This window comes from Melanerpes formicivorus, unplaced genomic scaffold (assembly GCF_026170545.1).
Source record: "Melanerpes formicivorus ecotype bairdi unplaced genomic scaffold, bMelFor1.0.p_v2 SCAF_26, whole genome shotgun sequence".
Taxonomy (NCBI): domain Eukaryota; kingdom Metazoa; phylum Chordata; class Aves; order Piciformes; family Picidae; genus Melanerpes; species Melanerpes formicivorus.
Genome location: NW_027142378.1, coordinates 11378120 through 11387983, shown reverse-complemented (window position 1 = coordinate 11387983; position 9864 = coordinate 11378120).

Genomic DNA, 9864 nt, shown 5'->3' with positions numbered 1-9864 from the left:
TGTAGCATGCAAATTGTCCATCCAAACACTCTCTTTTGTTCTGCTTCACTCTTGCAGTAGTTTATGCCCTGCTTCTTTACTGCAGAGACACTTGAAACCAAGGGGGATGTGCCCTGCCTCAAGCAGTTTCTAGTCGTGGCTGTTCCTGACAATTCAGCATCATACACAGGGTGTTTCCCTGCCACTTCTCCTGGTTATTATCCTCTCCATTTTCCAGCTTCTAAGGCCGGGCTCTCACTTGCAGAGGATGAGGAACAGCTTCTGCACTTGCTGGAATCTCCAGAGTCTGGTGATCAGCCCTTTGAATAAAGCCCTTGTGCAGGCTGTGCCTCCCCGAGCCGAGCAGCATTCCTGGGCGCCGGCACCGCTGCCGCAGAACATCCTCCTGGCCCCGGCTGCAGGCACCAGACTGCCAGGAGCCCTGGCTGAGGAAGGCTCTGGTCTGCTACAGCCCTTTACCTGCTGCAAAACCATCTTGCATTGCCATGGGGGAGTGAGGTGATGGCCTCTCTGCAGATCAGAGTCTACTCAATGTCCTGCTAGTCGCTGGGGCTGATCCAGCTGCTGGTAGGATCCCCTGCACATCAGGAGCCTGTGTGGAAAAGCAACACCATTAGTGCAAGTGACAGCCCCCCAGCCCTGGCACTGCCCTACCTACAGGGCTTCCTGGGTACAGAACTGCTCAAGCCTGCAGAGAAGAAGGTTCAGGGAAGACCTTAGAGCAGCCTTCCAGTATCTGAAAGGGGACTACAGGAAAGCTGGGAAGGGGCTTTTTACAAGAGCTTGTAGTGGTAGGATGAGAGACAATGGGTTGAAACTTGAGGAGAGGAGATTTAGACTGGAGATTAGAAAGAAGTTCTTTACTATGAGGGTGGTGAGACACTGAAAGAGGTGCCCAGGGTGGCACACCCCTTCCCTGGAGGTGTTAAAGGCCAGGTTTGATGAGGCCTTGAGCAACCTGGTCTCGTGGCAGGTGTCCCTGCCCATGGCAGCAGGGTTTGAACTGGGACATCTTCAAGGTCCCTTCCAACCCAAACAATTCTAGGATTCTATGAATCTAGGCTGGGTGGTGTTCAAACAACATACAAATATATCCAAGCCATCAGTTTCCCACATTCAGCCAAAATCACAGCCACAAACCCAAACACTGGAGGAAGACTGCTGCTGGCATAGCAGAGGAAACACCTGCCTGTGGAGCTAAATTGCCTGCCCATACAGAGATGCTGAGGTACTTACAGCACCTCAGAAAGCCTGAGGCTAAAGCACATTTAGAGATGCCAGCTAGCCACTGGGCTAGTGGAGTGCACAGGGCATATATGAGGGTACAGAAAGCACTGCAACAGCAAAATGTCACACTTCTCAGCTTCAGTCCCTCTAGCCTGTTTCCTCACCAGTTTGGTTGATTTCACTTCAAAACTCTACAGAGATTTCACCTTCTGGCAGAGATTTAAGTCACCACACAGGGCTTGGGCTTCCTTAAATGCATTGTTCCCTTTCTTATGGCCTAAGTGAGAAGCAAGAAGAGGTTTTGCAGAGCACACCCTGGGATGAGAAGGATGGTAAGCCAGTAGTAAAATTCCTTGAAAGAGCAAGGAGTATGGAAGGATGTCCCTGTGAACTGCTGTGGAAAACACTCTCATAGGTGCTTGTGAAGCCCTGCAAACAGAGCAGCTGTCACATGAGGATCAGTTACAGGCAAAGTTCAGTTAAATTATCACAGAAGGAAAAGATGCCTCTGCCCTCAATGGAGGAAGCAAAGGCAGGTCCCTGTTATGTGCTCTCTACACTGAAATCAAACACCAAAGCATGCCTCTGCAAGGACTCCAGGTGCTCTGCTATTAATCAAACTTACAATCTGCTAACACAGGATCTTCAAGGAAATCTCAGTCAGAAACTGTTCACACTGCAGCAAGATCCTCTACTGCTCCACCCCCTGCCCAAGAGATTTAACTGCTTACAAGCTGTCAAAGCTTTCACCTGGAGAAAAGCAAGGCACATCAGACAGGCTGGAGCTAGCTGAGACAGTTAACCCACTTCTGACCTTCATCCTTTTTGTTAGGCTAGATAAATTCACAGAGACAGCTTAAGGTCAGGGAAGGAAGGGGCTTAGAGGGTTTTTTTACAGTCTAATTCCCATTGCTTTCAATGGAAGACAGGCATTACACACCCTTAAAAAACCAAATGTCTGTCTGTTTGGACTGTGTACTTTAGAAGGAGGAATGGAGGTACCACTGCCAGTGTGACTAGGGCATAAAGCAGGGATTAAGTTATACTTCCTTAGGTCCCATTGCATGGGCTGAATGTCTAAGCAATATGCCAGTAGTGATTTTGGCTGATTAAGATCAAGCTCCTAAATGAAACTGAGCATGCTCCATTGCTTGAGGTATTAAAAATGCCCAGGAGAAAGCAGGAAGGACCAGAAATGAGTCTATCCTCAGCTAGGATAGATGGCTGCCTCTGCCACTGTCTTAGCAAAGGCTCTCCATGCCTGAAGGGGACCTACAAAAAAGCTGCAGAGGAGCCTTTTGCAAGGGCATGTAGTGCTAGGATGAGAGGAAAAGGATTGAAGCTTGAGGAGGGCAGATTTACACTGGAGATTAGGAAGAAATTGCTTACTGTGAGGGTGGTGAGACACTGGAACAGGCTGCCCAGAGAAGTTGTGGATGCCTCATCCTTGGAAGTGTTTAAGAGCAGGCTGGATGAGGCTTTGAGCAACCTGCTCTAGTGGGAGGTGTCCCTGCCCTTGGCAGGGAGGTTGGAACTGGATGATCTTTAAGGTCCCTTCCAACTCAAGCCATTCTCTGATTCAATGATGATGGGAGGCACAGCTACATAGGGCCACTCCTTTCCCCCTTCTACCAAACCCACTGGGACAACAATGGCAGAGCAATTTTTGCCTGCAGCCTTGGGGAGCTGCTGAGTGTGCAGGATTCATCTTTTGCCACTGCTGATGGGAAAGAAGGTGGTGCCATTCCCTGTCCAAAGGAGAGCAGTGGCAATGGCTCTCTGCTGAGTGGAAGAAAAGAATGTTAGAGTGTTAGAAAATGGCTTTCTGAAGAGGAGAAAAACCCAAACCCAAACCCACAGCTGCCTATGAACAGCTCCAGGTCCTGGTGAGATTTCAGCAGACAGTAGCTGTATTGTCATCCTTCTGCTGGGTTAATCAAAAGAAAACACATCCTCTGGGATTTGCAGCTTCTTTGGATCATTAGCAGACAGTAAATGAAAACAGAGATTATTTAATGCTACCATTACTTCCTTTCTCAACAAGCTATTCCTCTGGTGGCTTCCCAGCACAGCAATCAGAGTATCGTTGTGTGAAACCTGCTGATGGCAACAACCCTCCAGAACCCCTCAGGACTGGAGCCACTCTGGAGGTTGAGTGCAGTATCTCACCAGCCAGAGGCTGTGGTGAGGATACAATGGATCTGGAATAAGTGGCAGCTGTTCAGGGCTGTGTTCTCTTTTTTTGGCCATAACACATCTGCAGCATGTTGTTGTTCTGCAGAGTAAAAAGCCATTGCCCAGTGGAACTGGGCAGTTTCCCCAGGCCTGGGGGAGAACCACAGGGCAGATCCCTGTGCTACTGATGTCCCCACTTCTCTAAGTTCTTTGGGTAAGTTAGACACAAGAGAGCTACTAAAATACCTTCCCTGGCCAGTAGTTTTCTCCTGGTAGTGACCTGCAGACTGTTCCATACATCCTTCTTAAAGGCACAAACCAACTCCAAACACCTTGACTACAAGCAGGTTTCCCCAAACAGATGCATACACCCAGGATAAACACAGCAGCTTCAGGATGCTGTCCTGTTCCTGTGTAATCATCAGGCAGGGAAATGTTCAGTGATCTGAAGTAATTTCACTGAGCTGCAACAAGGGACCTGAGCCTTGCATTGAAATGTTTCATTCTGAGTAACAAGCACTGGGAGCAGAGGGTGCAGGGCTGACATGCAAAGGAAGGAGCACACCCTCTAACCAGACCAGATTAATTGTCCATTTTATTACTCCTATCTATCCCACTGGAGCCCCACTGCTGTTCTTAGTGCTGCATGAACCTTGAGATAAACCAGCTCCCACTGCTCAGAATTTATCCCCTGGTTTTTCCAGCATTTAAACACCTCTGTCTTGTCCAGGGCCCAGGTCCACCATTCAAGCAGGGCTGAAATATTTAAAGCCTCCATTCATCCAAGCCTGTGAGGTATCACCTGAAAGGTATCCCCTAACTCCACAGGCATTTAAATCCCTAGGGTGTCCACATGCTGATGCCCACATTCAACAGAGGAGCTGCTCTGCATCTGACCTGCTGCTCAGAGCTCCACCCCGTGGTGCTCAGAGGGCCCAATGCATGATCTGTAGTCAGTGTGGGAGTTTCAGCCTGTGCCTAGAAAATTTCCCACAGATTCTGAGCAGAAAGTGGTAGAATGTGAATAAATCACCATGGGATGTAAAAAGGACAATAATGACAAGTTCTAAACAGTCCCATTGGATACAGTATCCACAAAGTTGGTCTGTATAGATTAGCATTCTCTCTTTTGGCTTCCTCACTCTGAGAGACACTAACTTGTGCTTCTGGCTGGCTTTACTGGCCTTAGCTCTGATCTTTGTTGTGGCTGAGAATCTTAAGAAACAACTCTCTGCTTTTGCCCTTGTCCCTTGTGTGCAGGGAGGGGGAGCAGGGAAGGGGAAGCTATTGGCTCCCCTGGTTCTGTCCAGGGGGGTTCTTGTGCTGTTCATAAATTGCAAAGAGCTATAACTATTGTAAATATTGTATATTTTGTATCTTCACTGCATTTCATTGTAGATTGTGGGTTTGCTTGTAAATACAGCTTCATTTGCTTCCAGCTGAGCTGCTCTGCCAATTTAATGTTGGGGGGAATTTTACAACCCACCACAGTCAAGGTGGACAAACCTGCTGGCAGCATCTTCCTCGGGTGATCTGGAGGCCACCAAGTGGTAAAGGAGTAATAGGCTGTCTCTGCAACAAACTGCAGTGCTGAGAGGGCAGAGGACAAAAAGCAAAGGAAAAAAAAGGGGGCTGCCAGATCTAAACATGCCAGACAGCAAAGCTGACTGATGAAAACTTGCAGTGGTTTGGCTCGCTGACCTGAGAGAAAACACCACATTGCCCAGCCACCACCACATCCCAAAGTGAGCACAGCTGAAGAAGGGTTAGCTCTGCTGCTCATTCATCACCTGGCCTGCAGGAGAACAGAAATATAAATCTTAAGGCCAGCACTATAAATCTTAAGGCCATAAAAAGAGGCTAGGAGCATATAAAGATGACCTTTGCAGGCCACAGATTTGGAATGTCAGCTTTTAGTTTTGGACAGGTCCATATCACAGAATCACCATGGCTGGAAAAGGCCTCGAAGATTATCTCCAACTGAAAACTGCAAACAAATGCTTGGAAGCTTTGCAGAACTCCCAAAAGCCCCGGGGTGATGGACATTATACAAACACAAGTGGTTACTACTGTTATTACAGCAGTGCTCTCTGCAGCAGAGCTCCAGCTTGCTAAATTGTTAGGGGTGAGGGAGCATGGATGTTATCAGGAGGAAAGGGAATTAAACACACACACAAAAACCAACAGTGAAGCAAAGGCATGTTCTCTAGAGAGAGAGACAGAAGGAGAAAGAAACCAGCAAACACCTCTGATAATGAGCAGAGTCCCTGTGTCTCAATCCTTCAGAGAGTTGGGTTGGTCTCCCTCTGCTGCTGTGGCAGGCTGACAGCTCTGCAGCTCAGGAGAAATTCATGATGTGTTGGACTGTGGGTCTTCCATCCTCATCCCCCCACACCTTTCCTACATTCAATTTTCAAATACTCATACTTTTAGTAACAAACTCTCTTGAAAACAGAGGCTAAACTGGAGGCAAGTTTGTTCTTCAGAGTGGTACTACTTTGGGATTTAGGCATCAGAGAGGCTGAGAGCTCACTAAAGTTTGCTTCTTCTCACTTTCCTTGGAGCAAAATGATTCCAAGCATCCCTACATCCTTTGGAGTGAGATGCCAAGGTTAAACTTACTTGAACCACAGAATCATAGAACTGACTTGGTTGGAAAAGACCTCCAAGATCACCTACAGTTGGCAAGATCAGGCTTGATTTCCATCCTGCAGGGCTGAACCGTCACCCCCAGGAGCCATATAGCGCTGACTTCAGCCTCACTGGGGGCTGATTCAGAAGGTTCTCTTGAGTTCAGACTTCCATGATTCTACCTGGAAAACAACAGCACGAGCCCAGGAAGGATTAAAGGTTCAGTTTCTGCCTTTTGGCCCCAGTCACAGCAAGGGGAGTTTGAGCAGGAGCCGAGAAGGGACTTGCCTCTTTGCCCACACACAGCAGCAAGGAGAGCCCTGAGACCCCAAGAGACAAGTTGGGAGATCTCTCTCTACCTCCTGTGTAGGCAGAGGCCAGGTTGTCACTCCTCTGATGAAGAGTTTCCTGGTGGACAAACTGTCCCATCTGCTCTGCAGCTCCCACCTGTCCTCCTCTCCCCTCCTTTCACCCACCACCCCAGGCACTGCTTTTCTTCCACATCTCCCAGGATGATGTCTTTTCAAACGACACCCCAACTCTCGGCAGCCAGCTGAAGTCACCCAGCAGAACTTTCCCTCCCCTGGCTTTAAGACTTTTCAAAACCCCTTTTTGAAAAGGGAAAAATAAAAGGGAAAAAACCAATCATTGAATCTTTCTCCCAGATTTTATTATTGCCTTCTGGGAGCAATGCTTGCACCAAGCAACCCCTGCCAGAGCGCAGTCAAAGCAGCCCTCCTGCCTGCCTCCTCTCAGCCCCACCAGCGCTGCACCTTGCTGAGAAAGCAGCAGTGCACAAGACAGGGCTGGCCACCAACATGCATGTCCTTCCCTTTGGAAACCTCACTCCACACTATCCAGCTTGCAGTGCCCCCAGGAGCTGTAAAACCTGCCTGTGGCTCATCTCCCACAAGGGAAGAAGGATTTCTTCTGGCCCAGACTCTGTTTCCAAACCTGGCAGTAGGGACAGCCATTGTCAAGCCTTCTCCACGACAGCAGGCTTCCCTTTTCAGGTGTTCCAAGCTCAGCAGGCAAATAGTGGCACATACCAGCAATAAACAAGGCTGCATAGCAACCACTGCTCTGAAGAAATCTTAAGCCTGGGATGCAAGAAATATCTTTTGCCTGCAGGGCTGGCAGGCAGGTCCCTGAGCACTGCAGCTGAAAACCTCTGAGGCACCTCAGCGGCACTCACTGACCTGCAACGTGTTCCTGGTCCCTCCTGGCCTGCTCATGACTTCTGTGTGAGAGTCATCCCTAAAGCTGTGCCCAATGTGCAAGCAAACACGAAGCATACCTCTGCTGGAAACTTGTCAAAGGGAAGGGGAAAGTTTCCACCACCTTCACTGCAGGATCTGATGATGTTTGGAACAGGCTGCCCAGGGGATTGGTGGAGTCACCATCCCTGGAGGTGTTCAAGAAACATGTGGCCATGGTAGTTTGGCACATGATTTAATGGCCATGGTGGTGTTAGGCTGACAGTTGGACTGGATGGTCTTAGAGGTCTTTCCTAATCAAAGCAATGTGATGATTCATTTCTATGATTCTGTGACAAGAACAGCCCAATCATCCCCCACAAGTTACCAAAACAAATTGCCTTGAAACCCTCTGTCTCTAGACATGAAGCATGGCCTCAATCTGCTCAAACAGTTTGGTCTTGTTTAGCTAAATCCCCACCCTCAGCTTTGAAGCCTTGCAGCACTGGGGGCAGGGGCACAGGCTGAGCAGGGCTTTCCCCTTATCTGCAGCAGGGATGGGAATGTTGCCATTTTACATGCTTGTGGTCCAGAAGCCTGCTGAGGTGTTCCCCACAGCACATTTTCCTTCACATGAGCAGCTTGCTGAGCAGCACAGCCCTTCACAGCAGCCCGGAGTGCAGGCAGCTTCTCTTCTGCATGCAGGAGCCTCTGCTGGATTGGAAGCCCTTGGGCTTTCCCCATGGCAACCTCATTTGTACATTAGGCAAGAGCAATTAACACTTTGTGGCATTTGAGCCTGCAAGGGAAATGGCCCAAGTGCACAGAGTAAACATTAATTAAGAGTTAAGCTGACAGGTTTGGAGCCAGTGAGCTTACACAGCCCAGGAAAAAAGCTGGACAGCCAACAGGAAGAGTGCAGATACTGCTGGAGCTGCCTCTCTCCATTTGCCTCTCTTTTGCCTAGCCCTGGGGAGAATCAAGACCTCCCTATCTTTTCCTTACTCATTAGACACTGTCCCCATATCAGTAGAGGGCCAAGGGCTTTGAGAGGGATACCACCTTCTATAACCCTGCCTCCACCAAGTGCTTCATGACAAATAAATCAAATTATCCAAAGAGTGGCAGTAGAATTGTGCAGAGCATCACCTCAGGTCATGTAAAGCAAACAGCTCCTTTCTGCTAAGATATATATATATAGAAAAAAATAGCAAGGTAGAAAACTCTGTGGCTTCAGCATCTACATTTGCAGAACTCTCTGTTGCAGTGGAAGCCTTCAGCACCACTGCTTGTGGAGGCCAACACTTGAAACAAAAGGCATCAAAACAGTGCTTTGGTTTCCTGAAGGGAAATGTGTTCACTGAACAAAGACCATAGAATCACCTGGGTAGGAAGGGACCTCCAAATCCCCTGCAGTGAGCAGGGACATCCTCAACTAGATCAGGTTGCCCAGAACCCAAATGAGCCTCTCCTTGAATACCTCCAGAGATGGGGCCTCAACTACTTCTCTGGACAACCTGTTCCAGTGCCACCCTCATTGCAGAGAATTTTGTCCTAACATCCAATCTAAATCTGCTCTTCCCTAATTTCAAACCATGACATTTACCACGAGGGTAGTGTGTGGGAGAACACTGGAACAGGTTGCCCAGGGCCCCATCCCTGGAAGTATTCAAGGTCAGGCTCAATAGGGCTGATTCTATGATTCTAATTTCATCATGAAAGGAAGAAAGGAAAAGAAACTACACACTTCCACTTTAAAGCATAAACAGAAACACTGGGTCATGGCACACTATGACAGTAATACTTTGGCCTCACAATTACAATGCAACCTCCCTCTGATGAGCCCAGAGCAGTTTGCACTGCCACAAGTGCTGCTTAGCACCTCTCCACCAGCTGACTCCAGAAGTGTGGAATACATTGGGAAACTGAGGCAGGCCAAACCACTCCAGACCTTACCTGGGACCTCAGAACAAAAGAACTGCAGTGAGACCAGCAAAGCAGAGCTTCCTGTGATCCAGTGCCAACTGTCTGTGTCAAGGTAAGAACTGGGACTGGGTCAGCTGGAGGAGGAAATGCTGAGGTGTTCCAAAAAGTCTAAAGCAACACAGAGTTGAAGGCTGCTGTTCTCCTTTACAGAGGCACTACATTAACAGCTTCACATTTCAGAGCTTCACCTGGGGGTATCAGGGGTGATAAAGGTAATTGGGACTTGAACTGGAGATAAAGATGAAGGTGAAGACTTGAACTGGAAACAGAGACAAGAGAATTTAGGCCTGCAACTCTTTTTCCCTGCCACCAGCTTCGCAGAGGTCCTTAAAAACCACTTTTGAGTTTCCATAAGCCCCTGATAAGAGCTTGGCAGGAGGGCACACCACAAGCTGGAAGATTCCCAGATTCACAGGCAGGTAACAGCCTCTCTCAGATGGTGATACAATGGCTTCTTCCTCACTCTCCTGGCCTGAAGGACTGCTGTGACAAAGCAAACAGAGATGGGACAGGATGAGGAAGGGCACCATTTCCTGGTAACAGCTTTTACCTCAAGCCCTCTGCAGCTCCAGAAATGAGCTGCCTGAGGAGCACTAGGGAAAGGAAAAATAGGCACAGGCTGCTGGGTTGTTGTTTAAAAGAACAAAAC